The 18,477-nt window shown below is 41.4% G+C and overlaps 1 long non-coding RNA gene across 1 annotated transcript; it reads right to left on the reverse strand.

The window, feature by feature from the left end:
* Nucleotides 1–2,642: 2,642 nt before the first annotated feature.
* Nucleotides 2,643–18,462, reverse strand: LOC108445480. The gene is made up of 2 exons (XR_001860353.1): nt 17,954–18,462; nt 2,643–3,638 (listed from the first exon to the last, which is right to left on the reverse strand). It is a non-coding gene; the product is annotated as an uncharacterized LOC108445480 (long non-coding RNA).
* Nucleotides 18,463–18,477: the final 15 nt, after the last annotated feature.

The raw sequence follows: 18,477 nt of genomic DNA on the forward strand, positions 1-18,477 counted from the left end.
ACGCCCCGGCCCGCTCACCTGCCCTCCACGGTCCTCCGCCAGATCGGGGCTCGGGCTCCTCCTGCCGCCCGCCAATGGGCTGAGGCGAGGCCACGGAGCTTCCCCTGCCCTGAAGTTTGGGCGGTGTGGGGTCACCTGGAGGAAGGGCTCCGAAGTGCTCCTCGCCGTGGTCAGCGTGGGGTCGCTTCCAGAGGGCAACGGGGCCACAGAAATCCTTGCCGCCGGCCTTGTGAGGTTACCTGGAGAGAAGGGTACCCTGACCTACTAGAGAGCAGAGCGTGGCCAGCAGGTCCAGAGAGGTGATCCTTCTGTACTCGGCACTGGTGAGACCACATCTGCAGTGCTGTGTCCAGTTCTGGGCTCCTTAGTACAAGAAAGACAAGGAGCTGCGGGAGAGGGTCCAGTGGGGGGCCACAAAGATTGTTAGTCTGAACAGTCTTAAGAGAGGCTGCGGGAGCTGGGTGTGTTTAGTCTAAATAAGAGAAGACTGAGAGGGGATCTCATTAATGCATATAGGTATCTCAAAGACAGGTGGTAAGAGAAAGGTTCCAGACTCGTTTCGGTGGTGCTTAGTGGCAGCATGAGGAGCAATGGGCAAAAACTAAAACACAAGAAGCTTCACCTTTACATGAGAAAGAAGTTTACACTGAGGGTGGCAGAGCACTGGAACAGGCTGCCCAGCCAGGTCGTGGAGTCTCCCTCTCTGGAGACATTCAAAACCCACCTGGGTGTGTTCCTGTGTCACCTTCTCTAGGTGACCCTGCCTTGGCAGGGCATTTGGACCAGATGATCTACAGAGGTCCCTTCCAACCCTAACGATTCTGTGACAGGCAGCCGTGCCATCACCACCATGCAGCCCATGAGCATCCTCCTCATGTGAACTACCGAGTTTCTGCAGCTGGGATCCCATGGCTTAAACACACAGGATATTCCTCCACTGCACCACTGTGCCTTCCAACTTCTGCTTTAAAAACAGGAGATTTAGTTGTATGTAGACACAAAGGTGCACATTCGTTTCTGCTTTTTTTGGCTGTACCTTTTAGTCACTGCTGATGGTTTTCATTTCAACTGTTTTGATAGAATTTTTCCACTGTAGATTGGAAGATTAAGAGTGTTGGATGAAACAAATGCTCTATTCAGTTGATAACCAGGGCACTTGATAGAGGAAAGGACCATTACTGATACTAGTGCTCCCTGGGAGTATTACCTAAGTCTTCCACAGTCTTGTTTTAAATTTCCATAATAATTGATGAAGTTGTTAATACACAGAAAAGCAAAATAAATTACTTTTGGCTTGCAAAAAAGATGACATTTCATTAGCACTGTTTTTAACTAGGTGTTTGATAGGATGTCTTGTAAGCTGCTTTTTAACAATTTTTGTTTTTATTTGGTAAATTGTACAAGGATTAAATCTCCATAGTCATTCATTCTCTTTGCCATGGTGAATGAAAATGTGCAATCTTCTTTTAAAATGCATACATCCCTTTCCTTACAATCCTGTAGAACAAGCTCTGTCCTATTTCACACCTGTTCAATCTTTAGATGAGCCACTGGGGCCTACTGGATACTGATTATCTAACATTTTCTTTTGTTCAGATATATAATCTCAAAATCTGAGTAAATCAAGTAAATTCACCATGACTAAGTTATATGAACCATGCTATTCTCTGCCAGTGTAATTTAAGAAGAGATTCAGGGGAAATATTTGACATCACAAATCTCTGGCAATGCTGGATGTGATAGCAGTAGACCTAGAACAGAAAAATTACGTGTACTTGAAGATTTTATTATCTTTATTACTGGAAGTTATTTCCAGGAAGTTTTCTCTCACCTCCTCTGCATCGTTCAACACAGTTTTGCTCCCTCTGAATTTAGTAGAAGTGAATCTAAGAATCTCTCACAACTAAAATGTGGTATACTTCATTTTACTGAGTGAATAGAGGGGTTTGACTTCTTTTTCCAACCTTTTAAGAAAAGGCACTAATGCTCACAAGCCATAGATTACTGTGGTTTGAGAGCATCAAAGCTACCTTAAGCATTATTATGATTATCGTCATAAGGAGAACTTAATGAGATACATCTGACAACAATGACCAGAATTACTGCTCTTAAAAGTGTATTAACAGTGTTAATTATCATCAATTAATTATTGCTCCATATATAATTGTCTCAAATATTTAGGAAATTTTTATAATTTCTATGTGTGTATTTGTTTAACGAGAGGAAGTATAATTTATTTAATAAAGCAATGACAATTGCAAGCAGTCATACTGAACATAAGTTCATATAAATTAATTTTGGATCTTCCTGTGTGCTTGTGATCTTCAGTGGTGGTTGGTTCTTTCTGTGTAAGCAGCACCGTGTGGTATTTAAATAGCACAGATAACAAGGAGCAGTGTGTTACAAATTATAATTGCTCAGAAATTGCAGGGTTTTTTGTGCTATGCGTTACCTGTAGAACATCAGACTTTGCTCCTCAGGTACAGTTGGTTCCAGCACCATCGCTAGGAGCCATCAGGAAAGGTCTCTTCCTCTGTGAGTAGAAAGAAACTCTGGCGAAACCTTTGGCTCATACAGTGACGCACGCATGATAGGGGGAAAATAATTTAGTTAAAACAAAAAAAAATGGCTTTATGCCAACACACAATGCAAAATCGCATTTAATGAATAAGTAACCACGTATTTCTAAACTTGTTGGGCTCAGTAAATCCGGAGGTACTCCTTGAGGCCTGATACAAAGTTCAAGTTGTTGGTAAGATTCCTTGCCACTGGACACAGACGAGGCAGACAGAGAACCCTTGTAAGTGTAAGACAGATCCTGACTCTTGCAGATGAACGGCCGTTCCAAACCAGCACACCTAATTATGGAAGAAAATTTTCATGACAGACTTGTTTTATTAGACGAGACGTGTTAAGGAGCAAGTAATATAACACCTGCCAAAACGTTCTAGCAGATTTTGTATTGGAGTTGTCATAGTTTAAGTACCTTTACAGGCACTGGGAAGTAAAAAACTGAAGAATAGATAAACTCATATTCTCACACTCTATCTCAAGGAAAAAATTCAAACACTACAGTACTACTTCAAGCTAGGGATGGAAGGATACGAATGGAAGACTCCTTAACAAGATCCTTTGCACATGATAAGACACCTGCATTATTATCTACATGATGGATCTCAAAAAAGTCTGTAGCAATCAACAAGACATTTCCATAAAGTAAAAGTGTAGTATTCACATAAAGTACTACATAAATCCTTTTAAACTTGCATGTTAGACACAAGATACCCAACGTTCACCTAGACATACTTGAAACAAGTTACTCTGTTGTTTGATTGGTGACATTTTTCAATCAAAACTGTTCCAGGTATAAGGACCTCAGGCTCAAAACCACTGCTGCACACAGAACTCACCCATGTTATTTTACTTATTATCTTAGATATTATTATCTATTTTTCCTCATTTGCTTGAAGAAGCAGGTCTGATCAGATAGTGTCAGCTTTCAATGTCAATATATTAACCAGCTTTGCATTTTTCCCAGGCTACCTTGGAGTGTGGGAAGAGCTTCCCATAAATATCTGCGCAGCCATCTCTCTATCCTCCTTCAGATTCCTCCACGGAATTCTCTTTTCCTGTAAAGCCTATCAAAAAATGGATCAGGGTTAGACCGCTGGTGCACCAAGGCAACTGCTTATTGTCTTGAGTAATACTGACTCATCGTCCTCTTGGCCACCCCCAGGATTCCATCTGCCCGCATATGTTGTCCTTGATGGTTCAACTATTCACTCTTTACTTCCTGGACCATCTTTTTGTTCTTTACAGAGTGTTTAAGCAAATTTGGCCCATAACTAAATATGCAGATTAAGATACATATACACACATAAGCACATACATATAATATGTATGGATACATATGAAAACCCAGTGGCTGAAGTCTGGGATCTGCAGTAAATTTGCATTCAAAAATACAGTAAAGCATTTCTGCTAAAAAGAGGTGTTCATCAGAAAATGTTTCCTTTCTTGTGCTTTCCATTTCCCTTTCCCTTCTCTTCTTCCCTTCCGTACTCCTGTTCTTTTTTCCCTCTCCAATAAAAATACTGGAGGGGGTGGGGTTCTGTTTTGTTTTATATCTGTATTCCTTGTGGTTGCAAAAGTTTTTGACTATGCATCACTCAGTTTTATTTAATTTTTCCTTTTTCCTGGGTAAGAGGTTGAGCTGATGACTACTGGTGAACCTTAGCATCAAACCAGCTACCACTGCTCCCAGTGAAGGCCTTGCAGAAGGATTTTAAACATGCAATATGCCAACCATGAATAAATTAACACCTAAATTTGCTGACAAAGGCCTGGTTAATATAAAGTTTGCCTTGTGGGTTCCTTATGTCATTCCAGGTCAGCAGCAAATTGCACGGCAAGTTCAAGTGACGCTCAAACCTCTTAAAGCTAGGAAATACCCACCCGAGGTACATCCCAGTGCAGCATTAAGACTGCACCTGGAGCTTGCAGTGGTTCTTGGCATTAATTTCCAGGCAAATCTCTTGCACTAATGGCATGGAGATGGCAGCTGTGTGGGCAAAATGAAGAGAGGCATGCAAGCCAGGAGACAAGTCCTGACTTCATTTTTCAATTAAGACCATGACCAGTGGTGATATCCACAACTGCTTTGGCCATAGACCAAAAGTTAGAGTGGTCTGTCATCTCAATAGCAGTCAAGTGAAAGTCTCTGTATCTGACTCTATAGGTGCTGAAGTTGACTGTGAAAGAGCACAAAGAATTATTGTACCAGAGGCTGTTTCAAGGAGATTGGTCTCTGTGTTTGAGAGCAGTGTATGTACAGGATTCCTCATTTAGTAGCACTCACCTGGACACAGGTTTTCCTTTAAGAGCACTTAAAGTGCTGCAGCTCTGAGATGTTCTGCTTCAGGAGTCACAGTGTCATGCATATGTATGTTACAGGAAGACTGAATCATTGATCAAACAATGCAGAGTTCAGGTTGTGCTGCTGTACCATAGCTCCGGATTTCCTGGTTCTCAGAGGTGTCTTATCTCACTGTCATACGGGAAAGGAACAAGACTGGGCAACCAGAAACTGAATCTTCTCCTCACTGAATTGCCTGGGAGGTGGAGTTTGTTGATTCGGGGAGGGGGGATTTGTTTGTTTATGTTATTTTGGTTTTGTTATTTTAGTTTTGTTTGCTTTGATAAGGAAAAAAAAGTGAATTTTGGCTATTTCAAGAAATTCCAGCAACCACCTATATGTGCACTTGGGATACTATTGTAGTAGATACATTTATCCCCCAACCCTTCATCCTAAATCTCCAAATCATTCTGAAAAGAAATAAATTATTCTCATCTTACAGATAAAGAAACGGAGAACGGATGTGCTTCATACTGCTTGAGGCCTGAGATGGCAATTAGTGCATAAAATAAAATACACCCATAAAAAGTTTTCTGTGCTATTTTTTGCTGTCTGATGCCATTACATATATGACAGCAGCAATCTAATGCATAGTTCCTAATGTGCCAGCTGTCAGTTGTAGACCAGGCCAGACCCTCCCTGTTAGATCGGCCCCTGAGCCAGCCAGGCTCTCCAGCCTTTCCTCAGCCCACGCAGTCTCCCTTCCCCACCCAAATAGTCCCTGCCCGGAAATACCTAACCTGATATTCAGATTAATATATTTGCATTTATTCACTCCTTTGCTTCCTGGTCTACTGAGTTTAAATTTGCATCTCTTTAGATCTACTTGGATATTGGCACATATAAGCTGAAGGCTCACATTCTTCTGAATCAGAGATGAGTTACCAAGATCCCAGGATGTACCTCAATGGGCCAAATGGGACTGAATTATCACTACTCCCAAACCTCCTTTTCCATGGGTTTCACATCCCTCCAAGTGGTCCTTTCCTAAGATCCTTTCTCTTCTTACTTTAGCACCAGCTCTCCCTACTCTCCTCCATCCCAAATTCCTCTCAGCAAGCTGCTGTGTATAGCACATTTAATTCTGTTCTCGTTGACAGTTTTTGAACCTTCTTGCTTATTTTCTTATACTCACATTGCATTTTTCCAAAATAAAATAGAAACAAAACCTAAATCTTGGCAGAAGTGCAGTCCAGCACCTTGTCTGCAGACCTTTGTTATATTTTAACTGGACTTAGGTCAGGCTCAGGAGTAGCACAGCTGAATACAAGCTTGCTGGAAGTCTTCTTGGCACCCTATTCAGCCAACAGTGGTGTAATCCATTTAGTCAGGGAGAACTGGGTACATGCCTATGCAGGCAGCCAAGCTCTTTTTTTGCTGATCTGAAGGGTGGTAGGTGCCAGTGGGAAGCATGTCGGGAGAATGATTGTTTTGGGACACGGCTTGTTATCCTGGCCTGTGCAATCGCTAGGACCTGTCAATCCTTAAAAATGTGAGGGGTGGAGAAGTCAAGAGGTTACTTCCTAAGAACCCTTTGTTTAGATAACCCTGGCTCCTGCAGGAAGCCCACTGAATTTCAGGGTCAGTTACACACATGGATTTTAGACCTCTGGAGGAGGCAGCCTTCAGATGTGTGTGTTTGTACAGTCTTTGAGGGCAGATGTGAACTGATTCTGCTTGTGCTCCATCTCAATTGGCAACTGTGTAATTACACTTCATGTAGCGCTGAGCCCAGACAGAGGTATGGACAGATAGTGGCACAACATTTGGAAATCAGTATAAGTATATATGCAAAATATAGCAGAGGTCCATTCACTGAAGAAATAATTAAAACTGAAATTGTTGTTCCTCTCAAAGTGGAGGCCAACAATATTCAAAAAGACTCAGTGCTTATCTTATTTGCAGTGTTAGAAAAGGATTACAGACTATGAGGAAAGGATTATATAACAGAGGAAACAACCACCAAAAAGCTACCCAGAGGAGAACTGGATGATGGCTCTTGACATGTGCTGGTTTCTACAGAGAACTTTTCAGCTATTGAACTGGGAGGGAATCCAAAGAATTAAGTGTTTTATCTGAAGTAAATGTACACAAAACTAGAGGGGATACAAATTAACACAAAAATCCATGTATAATTTCTGAGGAAGATGGTAATAAAGTATGAGTTAAGAAATCTGACAATGTACAGAGCCAGATGGTTTGTAATAGAAGGTACCAAAGGTTTACAGAGCTGTCTGGTCCAAAAATAGTTTCTCTGTTTAATTAAATTAGCTAAGATGTGAAAGAGCAATTACAGTCCTAAAGCAGCTCCTGGGTAGGCTGATTATCTCAATAATTTCCAAATCAGCTTTGCTCACTTGATATAAAAAAAGATTATTTCCTTTTCTTTTACCATCCTATAGGGCTTGAACCCCTGGGTGCCTGGTTGAGGTACAAGTGTAAGCTGTAATATTTTTTAACTGTGGGAACAGTTAAAGGGTGTTGGATATATTAAGAAGCTTTACATTATGCATTTCAAATTCTTCTTGGATTCAAGCACTGGCACCATTCCAGGTTCCAAGGTTTCTGTTTAAAATGAGATTTAATGTACATACACTGTAACATTGCCAATAATATCTTGAACTGGGTGTGTTTTATTGGGTGATTCATAAAGTAAGACAGACAAAGTGTGCACAGTGGTATTGGAATTTGGGTGGGATCAAAGTACTGATTTAGTGTAATATGTTTGTCAAGCACAGCATACAGGAAATCTTTCTGAATGAAGATGGATTTAGCCCATGAGAACCTCAGTATATTTCCAACTGTCATTTATTCTAGTGAACCCCCCTTTGCAAATATCAAAGTAAAACTAAAAAGCTGCATCACTCGCTCCCAGATATTCCATTGGCAGTGAGACTACAGTAAGACTTTTTGGAAGTAAAAGGCAGGAAAACTATTAAACTTAATAAAAATTACATTGATTTAAAGGAAAACTGTCTGCAGTTCCACCACAGAAGAAAATTCTATCTGTTCTCTAACAGAGTGGCTGCAACATTTTTATTTAAATACAACTTCACTGTTAATTGAGCATCCATAAGCCTACTGAGCTGGGTATGCTGTGGTTGTACATTTGCATGCGTGTACCTCACCCTCTGTGCACTCTTCCTGTTCACATCTCTTTCCAGGCAGTAGTTTGAAAACCACAGTGCTGATTTTGTTTCTCAGACTAAGAAGCCACTCGTACTGAGAACAAGGAGCTCTAACACTGGGAAACTGAGCCTTCCTTAGAGGGCTTCATACTGGTAGGAGGGATAATGCTGTCCTGAGTTCCATTATAAAAAGCAAGCTGTTACATTTATGAAACACCTGTTTAAATACAGTATGTTTAATTCTTTGACTCCTGATCAAGAATTACATTCTCTTTTTTATCCTATACTGCTTGCTAAACAGTAGGAACATAGTAGTCTGCCTTTCTCCCTGCTTTCTCCACTCAGATGCACTTGGAGGACATAAGCACCTCGTTAGTCTGACCATGCTTAGTCCTAACTGCTCCCTTGGCAAAATTCATGCATTTGTGAGGAAGGACAGCTTCCTGAAATGAAAGGGAAACTAGCGAAAGGAAGGCTGTGGATCCCCTTTTTCAGAAGGAAGAGTTTTATGGAGGAGAAGGAGCTTGCCAGACTCACGTTTGCACAAAAGAGACAGAATAGGACAAGGTGAGCTCTCCTGCTAACAGGAGCTAAAAGGACTCAAGGTCTGCCCCTAGCGCTGGAAAGGATTTGGTACAGGAATCAGTGCAGATACCGTGTTTTCAGACGGCTTTCCACCTTTCACTTTGAAAAGTAGTTTGCTATTTTGCAAGACCTGTGTATAGAGAACTAATATTCCAAAGATGTTATTTAGTTCTCAAAATGTCCTATCAACTGTGATTTTTTAAGGGTACGAATACTATTAACCTATAAGTTAATGGATTAGCTTTAAATAATATATTACATCCTTTCCCTCGAATGTATTTTGAGATTTATATTAGATTAAATACACAGCGAAGATTTTAGTTTGTAATTTTCCTCAGTGAGAAATAGATGAGATAGGAGGCTGCGCTTGCTGTGGTGTCCTTCAGCTACCCATGAAAAGTTAATCTGTAAAGTTCTCAGAACCATCATGGAACAAAACTTTGGGATATTAAGAACTTGAGAATAAAGGAAAAATTCTTTCTCCTGGAAAGCTCTAGCTAATATGCATTAATTATCTCATGATACCTTTTGATAAGTAAACACAAAAGCATGCAGTGTACAGCATGCCAGTGCAAGTTAGATGAGAGGCAGGGAAATTTTGGCTTATCTTGAAAAAAGAAGCCATAGAGTGATTTTGTTTCTTTGATCTGCAGACAGATCCTTCATGAAGATATGAGCTGGGAGCAGCAAGTCTTGCTTTAAGGCAGGATTTAGGTAATCTTATCTTTAAAAATCTCTGCATCCTTTTTTCTTCCACGTTTTGCTCCTGATATGCCACTAACACAGCATATGTACATTTAGCCTGATTATTTGCCTACCATACTTCTTCCCTTGGACTAGATAAACCAATCAACCAGCCCTCAGTGTGAGCTTATTTCTTGGGTGACAAGTCCAGGAATAGGTGTGCCAGAGGTGTCCTCCTCAAAGACATGTTTATGTCCTCACTCCTGTCCTGGGATAAGTAAGACATTATGGTCTTTCTGTTGTTGTGGGATAACACACCCAGGCAGCTCTGCATCTGGCTGGAAGCCTTTGAACTCTCACTGTATCGTTAACCTTCCCTTCCTGCAGGATAAAGCCAGCCAGTTCAATTTTTTCCCCATCTTCTATGCAAATCATTTGGGACTCAGCTTCCCAGATCCTTTCTTATTTCCAGTGGTCTGATTTCCTTACTTTTCAGGCTGCTGTCTGTTTTGTAGTGACAAGCAATTGCTATGACCTAAGTCACCCAGATGCCCAAGTGCTCCCATTCTCTGTGTAGGAGCGAAAGGGGATATTCCCACCAAGATGCAGTTCATCTGAGCTTTTTTGGAAGAGAAACTACAGCCAAATCCCATGCCCAGAAGTTCAGTCAACAATAGTAGCTCACATAAAGTCCAAATTACTCACAGGTTATGCTCTTCCCTTGCTAATGACTGCATGAACACCTCGACCAGGGGGTCAGGGACCACATCGCCATTCCAGCCACCTGCCTTACTGTAAGGAATTACTTGGCACAGCTATTTCAAACTTGCTTCAACCAAGGCTTGAAGAGTTTCATGAGAATTTTTTTATATGTTCTATCTAACACCAAAATGAGACTTCTGACTCTTTCTGGGTTTTGGTGAAATGATATTTTGTCTCTGCCAGAGCATCGGATTTATTTTCTAATCCATTTTACCACCCTCCTGATATCATAAGATTAAGACCGTGGTACCTTCTCTTTAAGGTTGTTCTGCAGATAGATCTTCACTTTGCTGATTCCTTTGCTGAAAATAACTAGTGCTAGTTCTCTTTAAGCTATACCTTCACAACTGCTCTATTACCTTTTTATTCTTATCTATTAAAACTTTTCTAACTGTGAAGGTGAGAGATATGATTTCATGATCTATGTGTGATGAAGGTATGCCTGCAGACCCTTAGAGTGCAGACCTAATATAGAAATTTTCTTTTGTATTTAATTGCCCTAAAAATAACATTTAAAGCCTCCTAGTGTACTGCAAGACCTTTGGAGCTAATGCACCCATCATCTTTAAAGAAACCACAAGAAGTGATTGAGGAGAAGGGTAAAATAGCTGGGCTGATAAAATAGGCTGCATTGTGCATATTTCCAGTTTCTGCTCCTCAAGATGGTTTCTTGGCTATTAGTTATGTCAGGGTAATCAGCACCTCTTGGTGCAGTTAAGGTCCTGAATAGTTATTGCTTATTGGAAGAGATTACTATGTCATTACTCCTCATTAGAAAATTAAAGCTGTTGATCAAGTACTGCAGTCTTTTCTGCCTTGTAAAATATTTTATTAATATGTATTTAAAAACCTACAAAACAAAGCACACTAGCTTCTTACTTATTTTTAGGTTTGAACAAACTCAGATTATCTGTGTTGAAGCCAAATTCTGAGATCCATAAACAGGCAGTACTACCACTGCTACGTAGGGAAATTGGAGTAAGTATTAAACAAAGAGTTGTCCTGAAATGAAAAATGCAGTCATCATTAACAGCAATAATTTTGTGGTCAAAACTTTGCAAAACTGCAGGTTTCTTTAAGGGTTAATTCATCCTCACAAAGGACATAGACCCAAAACGGGAATTTGGAATTTACATCAAACATCCTCTGCATTTCAGGGCTGTTTAGACTGGTGGTGGGAAGAGGGGAGGTCACAATCCCAAACTCAGACTTAAACTCATTTCAACACACAAAAATGTCATTCACAGCAGAAACAAAACAAAAGGAAAAAAAAAAAAAAAAGGAACTCTGTCTTTTATGCTGTAGATTTTTTGGATTGATGAGAATTCCTTGATCAGATTTTTCTCCCTCTGAAATTTCTTTCTCATATTGTTTTCCTATTTTCTGCTGGGAGTGCAAAGATCCCTCTCACTGTTAAATCTGAACAAAGGAATCAGCTTTAGTACATAAGACTAAAGACTAAGACATAAGATAAGTCTCTTCAGTCACCACCTGGCTTACAATTGAATTTTAGTTTCTCCTTTGCGGTTGCCTCACGATTGTTCATAATGAACACCCACCTCCACTGATGCAGACACAAAGATAGGAGTGACACCACAAGCTGGCTACAGAGACCCTTCTCACTGCCTAAACTACCGTAAGGTCAGGATGGATAGATGCATTTTCACTTGAGAACTTTCATTTGAGCCTTGTTTGGAAGGTCCCTGTTTGGGTCTTCTGTAACCAGAGGAAGCACCCATCAAAGTGCATTCACTGCCTGCGGATTTAATGAGAACAATCAATGTGAAGTTCAAACCTCCTCTGGCTGGCAGCACTCGCTGGGTATGTTTTAAGCAAACCTGGTGTTCACTTGGCAGGACAAACTTCTGAGAGTATAAGAGCCCTGTTATCTCTCCTTGGCAATATGCACAATAGAAGCCTGCTTGCTAGACAATAAAACATTGGTCTTAATATAAAACCCTTTTCACAGTTTATAAGGCTAAGCTTAATTAAAAGGAGAATTGTGTATGCTCTCCTTTCATTTAGTAGTAAACACAGCCTCCTTCACCTCATACAAAGCTAATGGTGGTAAACCAGATACTGCACCACTCTGTATGAGAATAGCGTACTGTGGAATACACTGCTGGAAGGAAACAGCATGACTATTCAGTAAATCCAGTTGTAATGTATGAGAACCTCACTGGGCTGCTCCTGCAGTGAGCTGGAAGGTATCACTGTCCTGCTGCAAAGACTCCCTGAATTTTGAAATAGAGATCTGCAATTATCACTCCAATCAGACAACCAACAAGTTGGGTGAAGCTGATCTTCACATTCCCTTTTCAAGCAGCAAGTAATAGGTGTCACCTATGGCAGAAGCACGAAAAGAATGGAGCAAACCAATGTCAGCACCACCGAAAGTAAACTGAGACAGTTCTTGTCATCTCCAGGGACTCTCTCAGAACAATCATCACGCTGTCTTTACAAACCATCCTCTCAAAACTGGCAGCCCAAAGTGAGGACCTGCAAAATAGAACATGTTACAAGAGCTATGGCCATGGCCAAATTGCAACTTTGAATACCCCCAGTCAGTGAGCTCCCCGTTTTGAACTGTGCCTTGGCACAGGAAATCACAACAGGCTTTTGTTTGGATTGGTGTTTACACTGCAAGCACCTGCATGCTCAGACATGGTTTTGTATGGAATGATACATGACAAAGGACTCGTGCAGCCTTGTGGGTTCACATTAATATTCTCATAAGGTTCATGTAGAAAAGGAGTTTGATAATAAGATACAGAATTCTCATCAAGAACTGATTGTATGAATTCGCCCAGTATAAGGAATTTACAGGATGCAGCAACTGGATTGATTCTGATGGACTGATTTCATGAAGTCACATTGGTGATTTCAATCTCAGCAGAAAGAGCTGTAACTTAATTCCTTTGTGACCTGATGTCCAACCTCAAGAGTTAGTGTTGACTGGCTGTCATGGTTTAACCTCAGCCAGCAACCAAGCCCCAGGCTGCCACTCGCTCACTCCCCCACCAGTGGGACTGGGGAGAGAATCAGGAAGGTGAAAGCTGGAAAATGCATGAATTCACATAAAGACCATTTAATAGGGAAAGCAAAAGCTGCACATGCAAGCAAAGCAAAAAGGGGAATTAATTCACTGGTTCCCATGGGCAGGCAGGTGTTCAGCCATCCCCAGGAGAGCGGGGCCCCTTCATGTGTAGCAGGAACTTGGGAAGACAAACTCCATCACTCCAAACGTCCCCCGCTTCCTCCTTATTCCCACACTTTATATACTGAGCATGATGCCATATGGTCTGGAACATCCCTTTGGTCAGTTGGGGTCAGCTGTCCCAGATGTGTCTCCTCCCAGTTTCCCACCTTCTCTCAGCCTTCTCCCCAGCATGGCAGTATGAAGAGTGGAAAAGGCCTTGGAGCTGTGTAAGCCCTGCTCAGCAGTAACAAAAACATGTCTATATTAGCAACCCTGGTAATTTGTGTTCAGCACAAATCCGAAACACAGCCCCATACCAGCCACTGTGAAGAAAATTAACTCTCCCCCAGCCAAACCCAGCCCACTGGCCAATTTACTTAGCAATATGGACAAATAATCTATTGGATCACTGAGTCTTGACTTCTGCTTTTTCAGGACATCTCAGAAATTTCTTTTTACCTGTATAAAGCTGTACATTTAAATTAGTTTGCTTTTCATTTTTTGCTCTGACTGGACTTTTCAAAGCCTTAGCAAGTCCTGCCCCTAACTTCCAGACTAAATCCGTCTAAAGCTAATTTATGTCTATTTTTTAACTGAGCCAATATTTTGCTTTAGCTAGTTCTTGTCCCTTCTTGGTCCTTAATTTGCTATGGTATTTGCAGTGTTCTCAAGTTTACCTCAGCTTCTGTTTTTCTGATGTAAGCAAAAAGCTTTTTTTTAAATTCTTTCCCCATCTAACAGTGGAGAAATGTTGCACTATCACCAGCTTGAGGCTGTGGGACATCATTTGCAAAGAATGAGAAGTCTTGCATCACTTTTCACTCCTCCGATAGGAAATTGCCTTGGGGATTAGCAGTGAATAGCAGTGTAAACTTGACCCCCTTGACAAACATACATCTCTGCTGCTAAAAATGTTTCCCAAGCACTTCAGGAACAGTCCATCTGTTACAAGGTCCGACGAGAAGCATGCTGGTAAGCTTTACGTGAACAACTCCCAGGTTTCACTCAACAGCAATAATGCTGCTTTTCAAAGTTCTTGGCAGTGAAGCTGCAAGTAGGATCTTGCAGAGATTTACTCCCCTCTAACCCTTTCCAGCAGATTTTTCTCTTCAGGAGGGAGTGACTGGAGCATCCAACTGCCACAAGCAAGAGATGTTCAAACACGAAGCAACACTACAATAAAATGAAGCAGCAGCCAGCATCATAGTTTCCTGGCATTAATGCTGGAACCAGTGGGTTAAGAAAAATCTAATTCACTTTTTGCATGTGCAATGAAGTGGAATTCTCAAGCTAAAAAAAATTGCAGTGGCTTAAGACCTGTGTAACTGAAATCAGAATCATGCTCTTATTTCCACCAGGTCTTATTTCCTGTACTTCTCTGGTTTTCATGTCTCAGGAACTCTCATGGTGCTTTTCCAGGGCAGTCCTTTTCTAGCCTTTAACTAAGCAAACGTTGATTAAGTAAACTTTTACTGCGATCAAGTAAACAAACAAACAAACAAACAGAAATAGCATCTCCCAGAATTTTAGCCACTTTGTAACCGCTGGATTTTGCATGGGATCTAGGAGCTGCAAGTTGCTCCTCCCACTCAAAGAACAGCTTGTTCAGCAGCAGCTGCTTTCCTTTTAAGAGATTTTGGCAGTTTCTTGGGCAAGCACCAGAAAGATTTCTGTGGTGGCAGTCATTACTGTACTGCAAGTTTCTGTCATGCAAGGGATGTAGAGACATTTCTCCCCAGGCAGCAGGGAGTTAACTTGCCTCCTGTTCCCTGCCTTGGGAATAAGAGCTGGGATGGCAGCCCATAGTAGGAGGGTCTGGATTGAATTCGCCAGTGAAGAGGAGGGATAACATTTTTGTGTGAGAAAGATGCTTGCCAAGAAATTGCGAGGGGAAGTAACATGGGAGAAAGGAAGTAACTCATCAGTGTTTGGGACAGAAAACAGCAGTTTCAGGATCTGGGTACACATCAGGGTCTTGGATGGATCTTTCTCTACCTACGTCACTCACAGAGAAAGAAAGCAGGAGGAGGAAGTGTAGATGCCTTCAGAAGCTTATGAACACTGCCAGAACCTCAAAAGCATCCAGTTTCCTACCAATACAGGCTAACTAAATACTGCTACACCACTTCTAGAGAGGAAGAGACTGAGGTTGTAGAAAACTTTTAAAAATAAGACTAGTTTTCTACCAGCACGAGCCTCATTGGGGCAGAAACATGTGAGCAAGGGCAAAGAAAGGGCAGCAGCAGCCCCAGCTGCCAGGCCACTGGAGGACACCATGCTGGGACTTGAAGCTCTAAAGAAAGGCTGCTGAAAACCAAAGCCACTTGGCTTTGTACTTCCCAAAACCAAAATACAGTTGGGTAGAAACAAGTAAGGTAAATCATTGCTTCAAAACTTACAATTATTCATTCAATGAGATGCTACAAAAGGAAGGAAAAAAAAAGAAATAAAACTTCTGGGATGCAAAGACTTGTTTTCCTTTGCTTTTAACCAGCCATTTGAAAACACTGCAACATGACCAGTTCTGCAAAAATGTTTTCCTGACCACAGCATCTTGCATGCAGACAAACACAAGGATTATGCCAGTTCCTGGAAGAATGAGCGTCAGTAGCTTTTTTTAGTACTGGAGCACGTCTGTTTGTATTGTTGTTTTTCTCTCTTATCTCCCTGATTTTGGGGATATCTTTTTTGTTGTTTTTGTTTTTCATAGCCTCTTTGTTAAACAAGTACTATAGGTTACTTTTTCCTCTGGTTTTTCATTTTTGTTTGTCTCTAGATTTTTTGCCTGTATAATAAAATTGCCCTTAACAAACTCTCTTCTGCTGTCTCAGCCTGAACAACTTCCACTGGGTCATCTTTGTGCTACCATTTTAAACAGTTTGCTTGCTTGTAAGTAGCTAATTAATTATTTTTTCTATTCAACAATAAACTTTTGAGCTCTGGTCTGTGACTTCTTTTAGTGAGAGCTCCTGTTTCACCAGTGTGTATTTGAGAAATTTCCCCAGGTAAGATGAAAGATGGGAATCTGACTTGCTTTCCTGGGAAAATTTCTCAGGCACTGTTTCTTATTTTGGTGGTACTGAGTCAAGACAGCAATTGGACATGTACTTACATGGCTTTGAAGTCAGTGAGATGTATTAACTGTCTGAAAAATGGACAGGTGTCCCTGCCCATGGCAGAGGGGTTGGGACTAGATGGTCTTTCAGGACCATTCCAACCCAAGCCATTCTATGATTCTATGATACTGTAATTCCAGTGTGTCTTGCTGAAATTAATTCAGGCGGCATAAGGTTTCACATGTACAGTAATGAAAACATCCTGGACTTGAAGAATTACAAAATCTGGACCAAAGGAAAGGGATAGATGAGTAATAGGATACATGAAAGACACAGAAATGTTTAAAAACATGACAAAACCCCCAAAAGAATCTATGGAAAGGTGGTCCTGAACCACAACACTGTCTATGAAAGAACGGAGTGGGATGGTGTAAAACCTTAAAAGATTTATATCTCCTGTCAATTTGTAGAACAAATTAGTGGCTGAAATTTGTAAAACTAAATAGAAGTTGCTTTAAACTGAATGTCCTGAGTGCAAACTGTAATTTTTCTACATCAGGGAGTGTATCTCATTTGCTTATTGAAATATTTTAGTGTATAATGCATTCTTGTGGAAGGGCAGTGAGCAGCCAAAATCCTTGCAATATTCTGTACTGGTTGTCTGAAAACCTGCTGTGTTTTGTTTCTCTGCTAAATTCTCTTAAAAAAAAGAAAAAAGCTCAATTAAATCAAAAACATCTCTCTGATGAACCTCTCCTTTGATCTCTCTCTTTTGATAATCTCTCTCCTGACAGGCTGTGATACTCTGCTAGCAATGCTTTGTGCTTTCCTCCATGGGGATAACAACTGTTCTGCTCCAGGCATTTCCTTGGCCTAGGATTTGGGATCTCTGGAAGAGGGCAAACATCTCCATCCAGCCTGTTTGTGTGAGTGCAGGACTCCCTGTGGAACTATTTGGTGTTACAATGAATGCCACAACAGTTTATTGCCAGGAAGCACCTAATGACCTGGCAGTAATCTCACTATGACTGATCAAGATTTTCTTCAATTCCCTTCAGCAATTTTACCTGATAAATTAGTGCAGGGGAAAAAAAAAAAAGGACAAAATAAAACCGTAAGTAGAACAGAGGCTCTGATTTAAAATACCTAATGGATGATGCTCTTCTGCTTTCCTGGGGTTATAGTGTGCAATGCTTCTCCATAAATTCTAGAACATTGGATACTAAGAGCAGAGTGGTTATGACTCCTTCTTCACTGATTTCAGAGGAGCAGCCTTAAGCTGATGAGTTTAACTTAAATTTGGCATTTGATGTGTGGGGCACAACCCTGCTACTAACCTGAGGTTGACTATTTTAATCCAAATTGGGTCTGTATTACTGGGGTTGGGTAAAAAAATGGAGTTACTATTTTCAGTGATTTCTTCACATAGCAAGAAAAGCTAAAAAAAAAAAAAAGAAAAAAAAAAGAAAAAGGAGATGGATTGAGATGATTCTCAAACAGCAGCAGAGCAGTCCCTATCCTGTGCCTGGCCCGGCACATGGTGTGTAGGACTAAGCATATGCACAGCCCCCCTGCAGGATGCGGTCTCTCACAGACTGTTTTTCTCACAACAGCAAATACTTACCCTGCAGTACAAGAAAGACAAGGAGCTCCAGGAGGTGGTCCACCGGAGGGACACAAAGGTTATTAGAGGTCTGGAACATCTCTCTTATGAGGAGAGCCTCTGGGCCTCAGAGAAGACTGAAGGGGATCTCATTAATGCGTATAAGTATCTCAAAGGCAGGTGCCAAGAGGATGGTGCCAGGCTCTTTTCAGTGGTTCCCAGTGACAGGATGAGGAGCAATGGGCATAAACTAAAATACAAGAAGTTTCACTTCAACACGAAGAAGAAAAGAACTTCTTTTCTCTGAGGGTGGCAGAGCACTGGAACACGCTGTCCAAGGAGGTCGTGGAGTCTCCCTCTCTGGCAACATTCAAAACCCACCCTGTGTCACCTGCTTTAGGTGACTCTGCCTTGGCATTGGGGGCTGGACCAGATGGTCTCCGGAGGTGCCTTCCATCTCTAACGATGCTCCGCTGTCCCCGCTCACCAGCCCGCCCCGGGGCTCAGCCCTAGGGCGCGGCTCGCACCCCGACCGCCCCTGCCCG

This window comes from Corvus brachyrhynchos, unplaced genomic scaffold (assembly GCF_000691975.1).
Source record: "Corvus brachyrhynchos isolate BGI_N302 unplaced genomic scaffold, ASM69197v1 scaffold331, whole genome shotgun sequence".
Classification (NCBI taxonomy): Eukaryota; Metazoa; Chordata; class Aves; order Passeriformes; family Corvidae; genus Corvus; species Corvus brachyrhynchos.